The following is a 20,218-nucleotide window of genomic DNA, read 5'->3' as shown; positions in this document are numbered from 1 at the left end:
AAACGTAGTTTAGTTTTCATTTGATATTGACCAATCAAACTCAATGAAATTACGTACTAGAAACAAACTATGTTTGTATGAAATCTGTGGAAAAATGTAGTTTAGATTTTTCAAAGTTACAAAGACTCAAAGATTTGTATGTATCTTTGAGTATAAGTATCTTGCAAACTACAATTTTTTCCGGGGAAAACTACAGACACAGATATTAACAGGGCTCTCTCCGTCACTTGCTTCCACTCGCTTCATACAATCGTAGTTCCAATTTCATTTGAATATTAAGCAACCAAAGTCCATGAAATTTTGCAGAGATATTCTAGAAACTAATATCTGTGTCTGTGGTGTTTTAGATTTTTCTAAAAATATGTAGTTTTAAAATTACAGGGGCTCAAAGATTTGTATGTAAATTTTTAAGATCGCGTAACTTTGAAACCGAATATTTTAATAGAAATCTGGAAAACCACAGACACAGATATTAGTTTCTAGAATATGTCTGCAAAATTTCATGGACTTTGGTTGCTTAATATTCAAATGAAATTGGAACTACGATTGTATGAAGCGAGTAGAAGCGAGTGACGGAGAGAGCCCTCTTAATGTCCAAAACGTGTCTCTAAAATTCTGTTGAATTTGATTGATTAATATTCAAATAAAAACAAAACTAAGTTTGTTCGGAGCGTGCCAAAATAAACTTCTCTATAAATTGTTTATGATAATAATAATAATATCTGAAATGCCGCTTTGTCGTATTAAGAGCATAATATTATTTATAGTTAAAAAGGAGTTTGGTCAATTTCGGAAATAAGGGCAGATAATAAGGCTCTATTTATAATACATTTAAAGATCTGGTGTATCACATTTCTTTCAAGCTACTCGTAACTCATTCCATCCTTGACGCGATCATTAGGTCAAGTGAGAATAGATAAAAGTAAAATGCATCCAAAACAACCTACGTTTTTAACGATGTAAACCACTTATTTACCTTTAAACAAATCTTGTAAATCATCTGAAATAACTATTTAGACAAAACCAATGTGTTCCTTGAATATCTTACCTAAAGAGAAAAATATTACATTTTTTTCTATAGGTAAGATATTCAAGGAACACATTCTATAGGTAAGATCATAATCACTGTTAATTTATATTTAACAGCATATTAAATTCAATGATGAGCGATATAAAGGTCGTGAAAACTGCTATTATATTATTACAGCTTTTAATAAAAACAGTCAAAGTGCTATTTACTTTTACTAAGAATTAGGTTCACCGCAAACGTAATACTTTTAAGAGGGCTCTCTCCGTCACTCGTTTCATACAATCGTAGTTCCAATTTCATTTGAATACTAAGCAACCAAAGTCCATGAAATTTTGCAGACATATTCTAGAAACTAATATCTTTGTCTGTGGTTTTCCAGATTTCTGTTAAAATATTCGGTTTCAATGTTACGCGGTCTTAAAAATTTTCATACAAATCTTTGAGCCCCTGTAATTTTAAAACTACATATTTTTAGAAAAATCTAAAACACCACAGACACAGATATTAGTTTCTAGAATATGTCTGCAAAATTTCATGGACTTTGGTTGCTTAATATTCAAATGAAATTGGAACTACGATTGTATGAAACGAGTGACGGAGAGAGCCCTGTTAATATTAGCGAGAGCCGTCCACCATTATTAGAGGCAGCTTCAAGTCAAAGATGAATATCTTCTAGGCAAGCGCGCTCCATCTTAAGTTGCATCATCACTTAGTCTTGTCATTGATTGCAGCCAACCGTAGTCTATACCGTATAACCGTATCATATAAAAAATATATGATAAAAACTCGCCGACATTACAAGCTATGCAGTAAGGAACATCGAAGTTCGAACGTCACAGCGATTTAGTGAGGCTGTGGAATTTTGTAATTTATATCACAACAATCCAAGAATATATTTATTGTTAATCTATTGTAGCGGGCTCAAACGCAACAATAGATTCATGAATTTTTTAACATAATAATATTTTCCCACAAAAATCACTCTATATCCATGCTCAAAAAATTCAAAAATATTTGTTGTTAACGCTTCGTGACGTCATTGATTACCTTCCGTAGAGCGTGAGGTTAAAAATTAATGATATTAAAAATAAATAAAAAGCATGTTTTCAATTTAATTATTCTCTTTAATAATGAATTCTAGCACCATAAACTACCGCTATACAAAACATCACATGATTTTATGATTACAGTCCAAGGTCCTATTCTCCAAAACGCGATTCAGTAACGACAAAAAATTGTACAAGACTAGTATTTGGTAAATTTTTTTTTCATTTTTTTCAATATCGCTGTTGAAATGTCGCGTGTGTGATTTAGTCCTAAGCTCTAATAAACTTTTGTATATTCAATAACGAATGACGTTATTCATTTACGACGCACGGTAACTTGTGTTACAGCCTATAAAACTCACGTTCAGTAAATATTAGTTTACCATTAAGAAAACGGTCTATATTTTCTTGGAAATCCATTTCGTTGTTATTTTTGTGCTAAATCTTAGTAAACGTTAAAATATGAGAGGCTTAAAACACGGTTAGTTACTCTCCCGGTAAACCCGTTCCGCCAAGCAGCTTAACGTTTCAGTATGCTTAATTTCAAAGCCAATTTTAGCGAAAGGTGAAAAGTGAAAAAGGGGTTTTCAATTCGTTTGTTTGACAGTATACATCGATGTTTGACAGACTGTAAGGCCTCATTCGCACGAGAGCTTTTTTAACGGACGTTCAAATAGAACAAATGCATTCCTAAGTATCTGTTCACACGTCAACGCTTTTTTAACGCGCACTTTGTATTTTCAGCCCAACGCCGGGTTTTAACGCAACGCTTTTTTAACGCTCTTGCGAATTAGAGCTAAGGCCCACTTGTACCAAACTGTTTAAACTGGTTTCCAGATTGAATTACAACTAAATTAAATACCTATTTATTTAACTAGTTATAAGGATATTTCAAGCATATTATAAACCCACGCTGATCCAACGAATAGTGACAGAGCGGCGCTTGTGGTATGACCTCGGGCATGAGCTATGCCTGATTTGTGACTAAAAGTCTGACACTGCAGCCATAGTGGCTGTTTTCGTCGGATTCTTTTCGCTAGTGCAATTGTGGCCTATTTTCAAACGCTAATTTCTAGGCAGTAAAATTAAATTTTTCAAACTTTTATGAGTTAAAAAGGTGTACAATAGATTTCAAATAAGCCAAGAAATAAAACCTCACTTCGGCCGTTGTGGCGTTATTCGTAGGATACGACGATTTATGGTCGAACAGAACATGGACACCTATTTCTGAAAAGAAAAAAAAAATAGCTCCCTTATTAATTTACTCAACCGGGAAGCCAAACCACGGGAAAACTATTGATCAATACGCAATCAATCTCTGTACACGGTAGTGGGCAGCGGTAGTCGGCACCGGTCAGCACGAATATATTTTATCAGTATTTCAATCATTAATCATTGTACTATGTATGTACTGTGGTGACCGCACGAGTATTTGTGATCTTTCGAGAGCCATTAAAAACAGACATCCACTCGTCACAATACTCATAAAGTAATACTGGCATACTTTACTGTTTTTTGTATATTATTTTATTTAATCAAAATGTATTACTGCACATTTTGTCATCCATAGGTACTTTATATTATAAATGCAAAAGTGTGTATGTCTGTCTGTCTGCTAGCTTTTCACTGCCCAACAGTCTAACTGATTTTGATGTCGTACGCTAACATCCCGGGGAAGGACATAGGCTACTTTTTATTCCGGAAAATCAAAGAGTTCCCACGGTATTCTTAAAGGTCCATCCGTTTAACCGATTTATATAAAATTTGGTACAGTGGTAGCTTGCATCCCGTAAATAGAAATAGGCAACTTTTGATCGCGGAAAATGAAAGAGTTCCGACGGAATTAAAAAAAATCAAATCCACGCGGACGAAGTCGCGGGCATCCTCTAGTAATACATAATCAGGTACGATTTTTCCCGAAACGTCGTCAATAGAAAATCTTACCCCTAGTTGCCGCTAGGCATCATCGGTGTTGATCAGGCGAGCAGAATTGCCATGCTGATTGGCGATGGGCAACCTTTGGACCCTGGTGGGCGCCCAGGATACGTTCTCTTTCCTTTAGACGACGGCCATGCTATTTGCCTCTTCGCCCCAGTAACCCATTTTACTAAACCTGTGGAACTTCTACATTCAAAACACAATGCGAGGTAGGTACTTACCAACTATTTATTTTTGCTATCCGAGTGATTTGTTTTAGAACTCATATTATTTGCGCCCTGCACGCACAGAACCGTGTATGTCGGCAAAAGCTGTCAATAAATTACCTACCAGCTAATCTCAGAAAGTACCTTGTATGGGTTTTCATAAAGTTTTCACGAACGGACGGAATTACTCCAGAATTGTTTAGTGTGTCATTTATGAAGGTTCAGTGTGAATTGATCGAATTATGTCGAAACACACGCTCAGTTGAAAAAGTCGGTGAAAATCGCTTGAAAGCTTTATTAGCGAAAGCTGCTTAAACTGCTAGATCTATATAAAAACAACAAATTAAAAAAAAAAAAAACAATGTTTCTCTCAAATAGATCTCAAAAAAACTTTCAATTCTTTATGTAAAAATAATGTTTGTCTTTAAAGTATAGTTGTCAACAACCAAAAATTATTCTGCAACCCAAAATCTGTGAATACTTTGGCTACCCATGCAAAGCCGGGACGCGGACGTAGCAGTTTATGATGTCTAATATTTGTACGACTATAACATACTACTTACCAATACCAAATATCATTAGACATTAAAACATTTATTATATATAAACACTAGCTGATGCCCGCAGCTACGCCCGCGTGGATTTAGGATGCATGTATTATACATATAAACCTTCCTCTTGAAACGCTCTATCTATTAAAAAAATTTGCATCAAAATCCGTTATGTAGTTTTAAAGATCTAAGCATATATAGGGACAGACAGACAGGGAAGCGACTTTGTTTTATACTATGTAGTGATAATATCGCTGAACTTTTCCATTTCACTGTACTAAAAACTTTAGGTATAATAAAATTTCTCGGTTATGGAGATTGGTTAAAAATGACTTTGTAATTTTATCCGGTAGAACCAAGAGTAAGGCAGTGATTTAAAATAAAAGGATGAAGCGAATAGCTTCAGTGGAAAACTGATAAGTCACGGTTTGTGGAAATTCCCCGGTATAATATAATACTTTGTCAATTTTCTGGTATTTTTCTTAGGTTTTTTATATTAAAAAGTGGAGTATGTACTATTATTAGTCTTAACAAACAAGATCTTCAAAGAACTCTACCATAGTACATCTATTAAATAATTTATATCTATTACAATATAAACCAAAGTCTGATACATTTTCTCAGAAAATGAAACGAAAGAAAAACTAAAAGAAAATTAGATTCAATTTTCTGAACCCACATACTTAATAATTCTCATTTCATTTCATATAACTATAAAGAGCTTTAATATTATGTTAATGTTGGAAAAAAGACTCATCTCCTTATACTAGGAATTCCCTTTCTTTCTCTTAATAACGAATGTTAACAGAAAGGTCACGATCCACGAAAGGTTCTCATCGAACGATGTATCGAAGGAACGGAGATAAATAATATCCTGGATTAGCACATAGGCTACTTTTCATTCCGGAAAATCAAAGAGTTCCCACGGGATTTCGATAAACCTAAATCCACGCGGACGAAGTCGTGGGCATCAGTTAGGACTATTTTATATACTAAGTAGGTACGGCTCTTCTCTCAGAATAAAAAGGGTTTAGGTCATAGTCTTCCACGTCAGTCAAGTTGGATTGCCAGACTTCACACATCTTTCAGAGCATTATTGAGAACTCTAAGGCATACAGGTTTCTTGTAAAAGTCCTGTAAAAATATCAGAATTAAACAAAAAGTGAAGTAACGTCGCTAGTAAATAATAATTAACAGACGATAAATTTTGTAGGTACGAGTAGATGTACATACATACCAATGATTGAAAGAGTGCGTTTGGTCTTTAGAGAGCTATTGAAACCATCTGTTCCTGCGTAATGGTCAACAATGGCTTGCCCTATACGTAATATTTATCGTCCGAGTGTATTTTGGTTTTTCATGAAAAAGTAGAGCTTTAGTTATCCACTTCAATTTTTATCCGGAAAAATCAAGGAGTTTCAGTAGGATTAAAAAAATATTGAAATCCACGCGGACGTAGTCGCGGGCATCAGCAAGTAGTCCATAACTTCTTATGCCTGAAAACATGTAAACATGTTTGGAAAACTTAGACCTTCCCAAACGCTTTTATCGGTACGTAGGTACGTCAGTAATTCATCCAAGTACGTCAGTCATGCTTATGAATAACTAGTGTTTTGCTCGGTGCGCGAGCTGCTAAAGCAGCTCGCGTGACGTGGTTGGGTTAACTGTATTATACTAAACCAAATTTATTTATTAAGATACACAATTCACCCCAAAAAACCCACAAAACGACACCCATATAAATTTTTTCTTAAAAAGTGCATGTCCGCCATCTTGGATTTTAAAATAAATGTCGTTATCAAAATTAGCACCCTGGAAAACCCTGAAAACGACATCCATATTATTTTTTGTAAAAACGGGGTAGTTGGGGTTAATAAAGTAGGGTGCGTGGGTGCGCGGACCACTAAAGTGGTCCGCGAGCATGCAGAGATTATTTCACCGATAGACATTCAGATCCTGATCATCTTTTGCCAAGAAACCACTCTTCCATCTTTTATAGCCTCCGAGATAGACACCGACAAAATTTGTACGGCGGCCATCTTGTTTTTCCAAAATTTTCCACTTTTTCTATTAATCGTTTCCTACATTCTTTAAAGATTGCGAGTTTCAACGAAATCGGTTGGAAAACAAAAGAGTTGCAAAAATCACGTCGGTCGCCATCTTGTTTTTCTGAAATGTCATAATTTTTCCCTACTCGTCTCCCCCACCCGAACACATCTCGCCTACATTATCGTATCGTTTTCCGTCTCTTTCTAGGAGAGTGAGACATTCAATATTCGCCATACAAAATGTATGGGAAAATAAATTCCGCCATTTTGATTTTTTTTTCTATTCTTCGAGTAGACCTTCGGATTTTGATCATCTTTTGCGAAGAAGCCACACTTCCATCTTTTATACCCTCCGAGCTGGACACCGGCGAAATTTGTATGGCGGCCATCTTTTTTTCGCCATTTTGAATTTTTTTCCGGCTTTTTGGCAATTGGATGACGTCATGAATGACATTTGCTCGAGCACCCCCCACCTATCTTCAACACCTTAAGCGGGCCCTCCACCCGTCTCCGAAACCCTCAATCATCAGCTCTCTCCATAATTTTGGCTTACTAAGTTTTTGTTTTCTATACGACACCATCAGTGAAAAAAAAATTTTTCATACAAAATTTTACAGGAGTTTCTTAGTTGAAAATCTCGAAAATCTCCCCAAAAGTGGCAACACCGGTTGCATATTTCCATAATGCCAGCTGAGATACACAATCGATTCATACATATTGACTTTCCAAAATGTTGCCAACTGCCTCAAAAACGTGATCAAAATTTCGAAAAATTCAAAAAATTACAAAATGGCCGCCAACTCGTTACGCAGAAATAAATTACATCGTTCTACAACTTTTCCAATAACTACAGGATATACCGCTCCCGATGACGTTGCAATCTCTCCTCTCGCTCGCACCCACGTAAAACGATCGCCCCTGAAAAAACACCACGTCGAAAATCACTTTTTCTTTGATAAATTCCAGTGTTGCCAGTCTTCGGCGACAAAAATACCCAAATGTCATTTGTACGAGCAAAACACGTAATCGCTTATACTTAGATTTTTCAAAAAGCCCGTATTTCGATTTTTTACAATTTCCCGAAAATCTTGAAATTTCCCCAAAAAATGGGGTAATTTTTTTCCTCCAATCTATACCTTGAGCCTATACGTACAATCGCTTCATAGAAGCCGAATCGCTCCGATGTTGCCAACTTTGGGATATTTAACTTTTAAAATTGCGTTTTTTCGTACCTCGCACAAAACGGCCGCCATGACAGCCGCCATCTTTAATTTTTAAAAACCACTCCCGTTCTGTCAAAATTCAGGATCATTGTGAGCGAAACAAGAAAAAAATAATTATTATCGATTTCCTGTTTCGGATCTGTGGCGCCGCGGTTATGGGTCGAAAAATGAAAATTTTGAAAACGCTACGGTTCGGCCGCCATCTTGTTTTTTCAATTTTTTCGACATTTCCCATTAATCGTTTACTATTTTCTTCAAAGATTGCAAAATTCAACGAAATCGGTTGGAAAACAACGGAGCTGCAAAAATCACCTCGGCCGCCATCTTGTTTTTCTGAAATTTCATAATTTTTCCCCAGAGGGTTTCCGAAACCGAACACAACTCCCCCACATCATTATATCATTTTCCGTCTCCTTCTAGGAGAACAATTATGTCAATGAGTGAGTCAGTGAGTCAGTGAGTGGTAATCGAGCTATATATAGTATAACTAGTGTTTTGCTCGGTGCGCGAGCTGCTAAAGCAGCTCGCGTGACGTGGTAATGTTTAGCTTTATTGTATTAAACCGAATCGAGTTATTAAGATGCAAAATTCACCGCGAAAACACCATAAAACGACACCCATATCGATTTTTTTCTTAAAAAAGACATGTCCGCCATCTTGGATTTCAAAATAAATGTCGTTATCAAAATCAGCCCCTGGAAAACTCTGAAAACGACATCCATATCATTTTTTGTAAAAACGGGGTAGTTGAGGGTAATAAAGTAGGGTGCGTGGGTGCGCGGACCACTAAAGTGGTCCGCGAGCATGCAGAGTTTGTTCCACCGAGTAGACCTTCGGACCCTGATCATCTTTTGCCAAGAAACCATTCTTCCATCTTTTATAGCCTCCGAGATAGACACCGACGAAATTTGTACGGCGGCCATCTTGTTTTTCCAAAATTTTCCACTTTTTCTATTAATCGTTTACTACATTCTTCAAAGATTGCGAGTTTCAACGAAATCGGTTGGAAAACAAAAGAGTTGCAAAAATCACGTCGGTCGCCATCTTGTTTTTCTGAAATGTCATAATTTTTCCCTTCTCATATCGCGCTTCAAAACATATCTCCCCTACATTATCGTATCGTTTTCCGTCTCTTTCTAGGAGAATGAGACATTCAATATTCGCCATACAAAATGTATGGGAAAATAAATTCCGCCATTTTGAATTTTTTTTCTATTCATCGAGTAGACCTTTGGATCCTGATCCTCTTTTGCCAAGAAACCGCACCTCCATCTTTTATACCCTCCGAGCTGGACGCCGGCGAAATTTGTATGGCGGCCATCTTTTCTTCGCCATTTTGAATTTTTTTTCAGCTTTTTGGCAATTGGATGATGTCATGAATGACATTTGGTCGAGCACCCCCCACCTATCTTCAATACCTTGAGCGGACCCTTCACCCGTCTCCGAAACCCTCAATCATCAGCTCTCTCCATAATTTTGGCTTACTAAGTTTTTGTTTTCTATACGACACCATCAGTGAAAAAAAAATTTTTCATACAAAATTTTACAGGAGTTTTCTAGTTGAAAATCTCGAAAATCTCCCCAAAAGTGGCAACACCGGTTGCATATCTTCATACTGCCAGCCGAGATACACAATCGATTCATACATACTGACTTTCCAAAATGTTGCCAACTGCCTCAAAAACGTGATCAAAATTTCGAAAAATTAAAAAAAATACAAAATGGCCGCCAACTCGTTTTGCAGAAATAAATTACATCGTTTTACAACTTTTCCAATAACTACAGGATATACCGCTCCCGATGACGTTTCAATCTCTCCTCTCGCTCACACCCACGCGAAACGATCGCCCCTAAAAAAAGACCACGTCGAAAATCATTTTTTCTTTGATAAATTCCAGTGTTGCCAGTCTCCGGCGACAAAAATACCCAAATGTCATTTGTATGATCAAAACACATAATCGGTCATACTCGGATTTTGCGAAAAGTCCGTATTTCAATTTTTTTCAATTTCCCGAAAATCTTGAAATTTCCCCAAAAAATGGGGTAATTTCTTTCCTCCAATCTATACCTTGAGCCTATACGTACAATCGCTTCATAGAAGCCGAATCGCTCCGATGTTGCCAACTTTGAGATATTTAACTTTTAAAATTGCGTTTTTTCGTACCTCTAACATAATGGCCGCCACGACAGCCGCCATCTTGAATTTTTAAAAACCACTCCCATTTTGTCAAAATTCAGGATAATCATAGACGAAACCAGAAAAAAATAATTATTATCGATTTCCCGTTTCGGATCTGTGGCGCCGCGGTTCGGGGTCGAAAAATCAAAATTTTGAAAACGCTACGGTTCGGCCGCCATCTTGTTTTTTCAATTTTTTCGACATTTCCCATTAATCGTTTACTATTTTCTTCAAAGATTGCAAAATTCAACGAAATCGGTTGGAAAACAACGGAGCTGCAAAAATCACCTCGGCCGCCATCTTGTTTTTCCGAAATGTCATAATTTTTCCCCAGAGGGTTCCCGAAACCGAACACAACTCCCCCACATCATTATATCATTTTCCGTCTCCTTCTAGGAGAACAATTATGTCAATGAGTGAGTGAGTCAGTCAGTGGTAATCGAGCTATATATAGTATAACTAGTGTTTTGCTCGGTGCGCGAGCTGCTAAAGCAGCTCGCGTGACGTGGTAATGTTTAGCTTTATTGTATTAAACCGAATCGAGTTATTAAGATACAATATTCACCGCGAAAACACCATAAAACGACACCCATATCGATTTTTTTCTTAAAAAATGCATGTCCGCCATCTTGGATTTCAAAATAAATGTCGTTATCAAAATCAGCACCCTGGAAAACCCTGAAAACGACATCCATATTATTATTTGTAAAAACAGAGTAGTTGAGGAAAATAATTTAGTAGGGTGCGTGGGTGCGCGGACCACTAAAGTGGTCCGCGAGCATGCAGAGTTTGTTTCACCGAGTAGACCTTCGGACCCTGATCATCTTTTGCCAAGAAACCACTCTTCCATCTTTTATAGCCTCCGAGATAGACACCGACGAAATTTGTACGGCGGCCATCTTGTTTTTCCAAAATTTTCCACTTTTTCTATTAATCGTTTACTACATTCTTCAAAGATTGCGAGTTTCAACGAAATCGGTTGGAAAACAAAAGAGTTGCAAAAATCATATAGGCCGCCATCTTGTTTTTCTGAAATGTCATAATTTTTCCCGATTCCCATCCCACACCCGAACATATCTTCTAAACATCATCGTATCGTTTCTTGTCTCTTTCTAGGAGAATGAGGCATTCAATATTCGCCATACAAAATGTATGGAAAATTAAATTCCGCCATTTTGATTTTTTTTTATATTCATCGAGTAAACCTTTGGATCCTGATCCTCTTTTGCCAAGAAACCGCACCTCCATCTTTTATACCCTCCGAGCTGGACGCCAGCGAAATTTGTATGGCGGCCATCTTTTTTTCGCCATTTTGAATTTTTTTTCAGCTTTTTGGCAATTGGATGACGTCATGAATGACATTTGCTCGAGCACCCCCCACCTATCTTCAATACCTTAAGCGGACCCTTCACCCGTCTCCGAAATCCTCAATCATCAGCTCTCTCCATAATTTTGGCTTACTAAGTTTTTGTTTTCTATACGATACCATCAGTGAAAAAAAAATTTTTCATACAAAATTTTACAGGAGTTTCTTAGTCTCGAATCTTGAAAATCTCCCCAAAAGTGGCAACACCGGTTGCATATCTCCATACTGCCAGCCGAGATACACAATCGATTCATACATATTGACTTTCCAAAATGTTGCCAACTGCCTCAAAAACGTGATCAAAATTTCGAAAAATTAAAAAAAATACAAAATGGCCGCCAACTCGTTTCACAGAAAGATTTTACACGGTTTCATAATTTTCCTATTAACTTCAGGATATACCGCTTCCGATGACGTTTCAATCTTTCCTCTCGCTCGCACCCACGCGAAAGGGGATTCCGTGAAAAAGACCGTGTCGAAAATCACTTTTGCTTCGATAAATTCCAGTGTTGCCAGTCCTCGGCGACAAAAATACCTAAATGTCATTTGCACGAGCAAAACACGTAATCGCTCATACTCGGATTTTGCCAAAAGTGCGTATTTCGATTTTTTACAATTTCCCGAAAATCTTGAAATTTCCCGAAAAATGGGGTAATTTTTTCCCACCGATCTATACCTCGAGTCTATAGGTACAATCGCTTCATAGAAGCCGAATCGCTCCGATGTTGCCAACTTTGAGATATTTAACTTTTAAAATTGCGTTTTTTCGTACCTCTAACATAATGGCCGCCACGACAGCCGCCATCTTGAATTTTTAAAAACCACTCCCGTTCTGTCAAAATACAGGATAATCGTGGGCGAATCACGAAAAAATAATTATCCTCGACTACCCCGTTTCGGATCTGTGGCGCCGCGGTTCGGGATCGAAAATTCAAAATTTTCAAAACGCTACGGCTCGGCCGCCATCTTGTTTTTCCAATTTTTTCTACATTTTCTATTGATCGTTTACTACTTTCTTCAAAGATTGCAAAATTCAACGAAATCGGTTGGAAAACAACGGAGCTGCAAAAATTACGGCGGCCGCCATTTTGTTTTTCTGAAATGTCATAATTTTTCCCTAGAGGGTTCCCGAATCCGAACACATCTCCCTTACATCACTATATCATTTTCCTTCTCTTTCTAGGAGAACAATTATGTCAATGAGTGAGTGAGTCAGTGAGTGGTAATCGAGCTATATATAGTATAATAACTAGTGTTTTGCTCGGTGCGCGAGCTGCTAAAGCAGCTCGCGTGACGTGGTTGGGTTGACAAGTATTAAAACGATAGTATTTATTAAGATACAAAATTAACCGCGAAAACACAATAAAACGACACCCATATCGATTTTTTTCTTAAAAAATGCATGTCCGCCATCTTGGATTTCAAAATAAATGTCGTTATCAAAATGAGCAACCTGGAAAACTCTGAAAACGACATCCATATCATTTTTTGTAAAAACGGGGTAGTTGAGGTTAATAAAGTAGGGTGCGTGGGTGCGCGGACCACTAAAGTGGTCCGCGAGCATGCAGGATTTGTTTCACCGAGTAGACCTTCGGACCCTAATCATCTTTTGCCAAGAAACCAGTCTTCCATCTTTTATATTCTCCGAGATAGACACCGACGAAATTTGTACGGCGGCCATCTTGTTTTTCCAAAATTTTCCATTTTTTCTATTAATCGTTTACTACATTCTTTAAAGATTGCGAGTTTCAACGAAATCGGTTGGAAAACAAAAGAGTTGCAAAAATCATATAGGCCGCCATCTTGTTTTTCTGAAATGTCATAATTTTTCCCTACTCATATCGCGCACCAAAACATATCTCCCTTACATTATCGTATCGTTATCCGTCTCTTTCTAGGAGAATGAGACATTCAATATTCGCCATACAAAATGTATGTAAAAATAAATTCCGCCATTTTGAATTTTTTTTCTATTCATCGAGTAGACCGTCGGACCCTGATCATCTCTTGCCAAGAAACCACACTTCCATCTTTTATACCCTCCGAGCTGGACACCGGCGAAATTTGTATGGCGGCCATCTTTTCTTCGCCATTTTGAATTTTTTTCCAGCTATTTGGCAATTGGATGACGTCATGAATGACATTTGCTCGAGCACCCCCCACCTATCTTCAATACCTTAAGCGGGCCTTCCACCCGTCTCCGAAACCCTCAATCATCAGCTCTCTCCATAATTTTGGCTTACTAACTTTTTGTTTTCTATACGACACCATCAGTGAAAAAAAAATTTTTCATACAAAATTTTACAGGAGTTTCTTAGTTGAAAATCTCGAAAATCTCCCCAATAGTGGCAACACCGTTTCTATATTTCGATATTGCCGGCTGAGTCACACAATCGATTCATACATATCGACTTTCCAAAATGTTGCCAACTGCCTCAAAAACGTGATCAAAATTTTGAAAAATTAAAAAAAATACAAAATGGCCGCCAACTCGTTTTGCAGAAATAAATTACATCGTAAAACAACTTTTCCAATAACTACAGGATATACCGCTCCCGATGATGTTTCAATCTCTCCTCTCGCTCGCACCCACGCGAAACGATCGCTCCTAAAAAAAGACCACGTCGAAAATCACTTTTTCTTTGATAAATTCCAGTGTTGCCAGTCTCCGGCGACAAAAATACCGAAATGTCATTTGTATGATCAAAACACATAATCGCTCATACTCGGATTTTGCGAAAAGTCCGTATTTCGATTTTTTTCAATTTCCCGAAAATCTTGAAATTTTCCCAAAAAATGGGGTAATTTTTTTCCTCCAATCTATACCTCGAGCCTATACGTACAATCGCTTCATAAAAGCCGAATCGCTCCGATGTTGTAAACCTTGGGATATTAAACTTTTAAAATTGCGTTTTTTCGTACCTCTAACATAATGGCCGCCACGACAGCCGCCATCTTGAATTTTTAAAAACTACCCCCATTCCGTCAAAATTAAGGATAATCGTAGACGAAACCAGAAAAAAATTATAAGTTTCAATTTCCCGTTTCGGATCTGTGGCGCCGCGGTTCGGGGTCGAAAAATCAAAATTTTGAAAACGCTACGGTTCAGCCGCCATCTTGTTTTTTCAATTTTTTCGACATTTCCCATTAATCGTTTACTATTTTCTTCAAAGATTGCAAAATTCAACAAAATCGGTTGGAAAACAACGGAGCAGCAAAAATCACGTCGGCCGCCATCTTGTTTTTCTGAAATGTCATAATTTTTCCCCAGAGGGTTCCCGAAACCAAACACAACTCCCCTACATCACTATATCATTTTCCTTCTCTTTCTAGGAGAACAATTATGTCAATGAGTGAGTCAGTGAGTCAGTGGTAATTGAGCTATATATAGTATAATAACTAGTTTTTGCTCGGTGCGCGAGCTGCTAAAGCAGCTCACGTGACGTGGTAAGGTTAGCTTTATTATATGAAACCAAATTGATTTATTAAGATACATAATTCACCCCGAAAAACCCCATAAAATGACAGGCATTTCTATTTTTTGTAGAAAATGTAAGTCCGCCATCTTGGATTTGAAAATAAATGTCATCATCAAAATCAGCACCCTGAAAAACCCTGAAAACGATATCCATATTATTTTTTTGTAAATTAGGATAATAATTTAGTAGGGTGCGTGGGTGCGCGGACCACTAAAGTGGTCCGCGAGCATGCAGAGTTTGTTCCACCGAGTAGACCTTCGGACCCTGATCATCTTTTGCCACGAAACCACTCTTCCATCTTTTATAGCCTCCGAGATAGACACCGACGAAATTTGTACGGCGGCCATCTTGTTTTTCCAAAATTTTTCACTTTTTCTATTAATCGTTTACTACATTCTTCAAAGATTGCGAGTTTCAACGAAATCGGTTGGAAAACAAAAGAGTTGCAAAAATCATATAGGCCGCCATCTTGTTTTTCTGAAATGTCATAATTTTTCCCTACTCATATCGCGCATCCGAGCATATCTCCCATACATCAATGTATCGTTTTCTGTCTCTTTCTAAGAGAATGAGGCATTCAATATTCGCCATATAAAATGTATGGAAAAAAAAGGTTCCGCCATTTTGGATTTTTTTTCTATTCATCGAGTAGACCTTCGGATTCTGATCATCTCTTGCCAAGAAACCTCACTTCCATCTTTTATACCTTCCGAGCTGGACACCAGCGAAATTTGTATGGCGGCCATCTTTTCTTCGCCATTTTGAATTTTTTTTCAGCTTTTTGGCAATTGGATGACGTCATGAATGACATTTGCTCGAGCACCCCCCGCCTATCTTCAATACCTTAAGCGGGCCCTCCACCCGTCTCCGAAATCCTCAATCATCAGCTCTCTCCATAATTTTGGCTTACTAAGTTTTTGTTTTCTATACGACACAATCAGTGGAAAAAAAAATTTTCATACAAAATTTTACAGGAGTTTCTTAGTTGAAAATCTCGAAAATCTCCCCAAAAGTGGCAACACCGGTTGCATATCTCCATACTGCCAGCCTAGATACACAATCGATTCATACATATTGACTTTCCAAAATGTTGCCAACTGCCTCAAAAACGTGATCAAAATTTCGAAAAGTTAAAAAAAATACAAAATGGCCGCCAACTTGTTTCACAGAAAGATTTTACACGGTTTCATATTTTTCCTATTAACTACAGGATATACCGCTCCCGATGACGTTTCAATCTTTCCTCTCGCTCGCACCCACGCGAAAGGGGATACCGTGAAAAAGACCGTGTCGAAAATCACTTTTACTTTGATAAATTCCAGTGTTGCCAATCTCCGGTGACAAAAATACCCAAATGTCATTTGTACGAGCAAAACACGTTATCACTCATACTCGGATTTTGCTAAAAGTGCGTATTTCGATTTTTTACAATTTCCCGAAAATCTTGAAATTTCCCTGAAATGGGGTAATTTTTTTTACTCCAATCTACACCTCGAGCCTGTACGTACAATCGCTTGATAAAAGCCGAATCGCTCCGATGTTGCCAACTTTGAGATATTTAACTTTGAAAATTGCGATTTTTCGTACCTCTAACATAATGGCCGCCACGACAGCCGCCATCTTGAATTTTTAAAAACTACTCCCGTTCTGTCAAAATACAGGATAATCGTGGGCGAAACCAAAAAAAATAATTATCCTCGATTACCCCGTTTCGGATCTGTGGCGCCGCGGTTCGGGGTCGAAAAATCAAAAATTTTGAAACGCTACGACTCGGCCGCCATCTTGTTTTTCCAATTTTTTCTACATTTTCTGTTAACCGTTTACTACATTCTTTAATAATTGCGAGTTTGAACAGAGTCCCTTAAAAAACAAAGGAGCTGCAAAAATGACGACGGCCGCCATCTTGTTTTTCCGAAATGTCATAATTTTTCCCCAGAAGGTTCTCGAAACCAAACACAACTCCCCTACATCATTATATCATTTTCCGTCTCTTTCTAGGAGAACAATTATGTCAATGAGTGAGTGAGTGGTAATCGAGCTATATATAGTATACTAGTGTTTTGCTCGGTGCGCGAGCTGCTAAAGCAGCTCACGTGACGTGGTTATGTTAACTTTATTATATTTAACCTTTATTTATTAAAGATACACAATTCACCACAAAAACCCACAAAACCAATTAATTAATTATTGGATTTCAAAATAAATGTCGTTATCAAAATCAGCGCCCTGGAAAACTCTGAAAACGACATCCATATCATTTTTTGTAAAAACGGGGTAGTTGAGGTTAATAAAGTAGGGTGCGTGGGTGCGCGGACCACTAAAGTGGTCCGCGAGCATGCAGAGTTTGTTCCACCGAGTAGACCTTCGGACCCTGATCATCTTTTGCCAAGAAACCCCTCTTCCATCTTTTATAGCCTCCGAGATAGACACCGACGAATTTTGTACGGCGGCCATCTTGTTTTTCCAAAATTTTCCACTTTTTCTATTAATCGTTTACTACATTCTTCAAAAATTGCGAGTTTCAACGAAATCGGTTGGAAAACAAAAGAGTTGCAAAAATCATATAGGCCGCCATCTTGTTTTTTTGAAATGTCATAATTTTCCCCTACTCATATCGCGCATCCAAACATATCTCCAATACATCAATGTATCGTTTTCTGTCTCTTTCTAGGAGAATGAGACATTCAATATTCGCCATACAAAATGTATGGGAAAATAAATTCCGCCATTTTGAATTTTTTTCTATTCATCGAGTAGACCTTTGGATCCTGATCCTCTTTTGCCATGAAACCGCACCTCCATCTTTTATACCCTCCGAGCTGGACGCCGGCGAAATTTGTATGGCGGCCATCTTTTCTCCGCCATTTTGAATTTTTTTTCAGCTTTTTGGCAATTGGATGATGTCATGAATGACATTTGGTCGAGCTCCCCCCACCTATCTTCAATACCTTGAGCGGACCCTTCACCCGTCTCCGACATCCTCGATCATCAGCTATTTCCAAATTTTTCCTCGATTTTTTTTTTGTTTTCTATACGAAACCATCAGTGAAAAAAAAAAATTTCATACAAAATTTTACAGGAGGAGTTTTTGGGGAAAATCTCGAAAATCTCCCCAAATGTGGCAACACTGTTTACATATTTCGATACTGCTGGTTGAGTCACACACTCGATTGATACATGTCGACTTTCCAAAATGTTGCCAAATGCCTCAAAAACGTGATCAAAATTTCGAAAAATGAAAAAAAATACAAAATTGCCGCCAACTCGTTTCACAGAAAGATTTTACACGGTTTCATAATTTTCCTATAAACTACAGGATATACCGCGCCCGATGACGTTTCAATCTTTCCTCTCGCTCGCACCCACACGAAAGGGGATACCGTGAAAAAGACCGTGTCGATAATCACTTTTACTTTGATAAATTCCAGTGTTGCCAGTCTCCGGTGACAAAAATACCCAAATGTCATTTGTACGAGACAAACACGTAATCACTCATACTCGGATTTTGCTAAAAGTGCGTATTTCGATTTTTTACAATTTCCCGAAAATCATGAAATTTCCCTAAAAATGGGGTAATTTTTTCCCACCGATCTATACCTCGAGTCTATACGTACAACCGCTTCATAGAAGCCGAATCGCTCCGATGTTGCCAACTTTGAGATATTTAACTTTTAAAATTGCGTTTTTTCGTACCTCGAACAAAACGGCCGCCATGACAGCCGCCATCTTGAATTTTTTAAAACCACTCCCGTTCTGTCAAAATACAGGATAATCGTGGGCGAAACACGAAAAAATAGTTATCCTCGACTACCCCGTCTCGGATCTGTGGCGCCGCGGTTCGGGGTCGAAAAATCAAAAATTTTAAAACGCTACGGTTCGGCCGCCATCTTGTTTTTCCAATTTTTTTCACATTTTCTATTAACCGTTTACTACTTTCTATAAAGATTGTAAAATTCGATGAAATCGGTTGGAAAACAACGGAGCTGCAAAAATCACGTCGGCCGCCATCTTGTTTTTCCGAAATGTCATAATTTTTCCCCAGAGGGTTCCCGAATCCGAACACAACTCCCCCACATCACTATATCATTTTCCTTCTCTTTCTAGGAGAACAATTATGTCAATGAGTGAGTCAGTGAGTGGTAATCGAGCTATATATAGTATAATAACTAGCTTTTGCTCGGTGCGCGAGCTGCTAAAGCAGCTCGCGTGACGTGGTAAGGTTAACTTTATTATATAAAACCAAATTGATTTATTAAGATACATAATTCACCCCGAAAAAACCCATAAAATGACAGGCATTTCTATTTTTTGTAGAAAATGTAAGTCCGCCATCTTGGATTTGAAAATAAATGTCATTATCAAAATCAACACCCTGGAACACCCTGAAAACGACATCCATATTATTTTTTGTAAAAACGGGGTAGTTAGGGTTAATAAAGTAGGGTGCGTGGGTGCGCGGACCACTAAAGTGGTCCGCGAGCATGCAGAGATTATTTCACCGATAGACATTCAGATCCTGATCATCTTTTGCCAATAAACCACTCTTCCATCTTTTATAGCCTCCGAGATAGACACCGACGAAATTTGTACGGCGGCCATCTTGTTTTTCCAAAAAATTCCACTTTTTCTATCAATCGTTTACTACTTTCTTCAAAGATTGTGAGTTTCAACGAAATCGGTTGGAAAACAAAAGAGTTGCAAAAATCACGTCGGTCGCCATCTTGTTTTTCTGAAATGTCATAATTTTTCCCTACTTGCTTCCACCAGCCAAACACATCTGTCCTACATTATCGTATCGTTTTCCGTCTCTTTCTAGGAGAATGAGACATTCAATATTCGCCATACATTTTCTATGGGGAAAAAAAATCCGCCATTTTGAATTTTTTTTCTATTCATCGAGTAGACCTTCGGACCCTGATCATCTCTTGCCAAGAAACCACACTTCCATCTTTTATACCCTCCGAGCTGGACACCGGCGAAATTTGTATGGCGGCCATCTTTTCTTCGCCATTTTGAATTTTTTTCCAGCTTTTTGGCAATTGGATGACGTCATAAATGACATTTGCTCGAGCACCCCCCGCCTATCTTCAATACCTTAAGCGGGCCCTTCACCCGTCTCCGAAACCCTCAATCATCAGCTCTCTCCATAATT

The 20,218-nt window shown here is 37.9% G+C and overlaps 1 protein-coding gene across 3 annotated transcripts in view; it reads right to left on the bottom strand.

Moving 5' to 3' along the window:
* The window catches only part of LOC123870352 (Kv channel-interacting protein 4-like), a 283,490-nt gene that overhangs the window by 101,357 nt on the left and 161,915 nt on the right, over window positions 1–20,218 (bottom strand). The gene's annotated exons all lie outside the window — the stretch shown is intronic.

The sequence above is a fragment of the Maniola jurtina genome, chromosome 12 (genome assembly GCF_905333055.1).
Source record: "Maniola jurtina chromosome 12, ilManJurt1.1, whole genome shotgun sequence".
NCBI classification, from domain to species: domain Eukaryota; kingdom Metazoa; phylum Arthropoda; class Insecta; order Lepidoptera; family Nymphalidae; genus Maniola; species Maniola jurtina.
The sequence above is the reverse complement of the archived record's forward strand: the minus strand, read 5'-3'. Positions and strand labels throughout refer to the sequence as shown.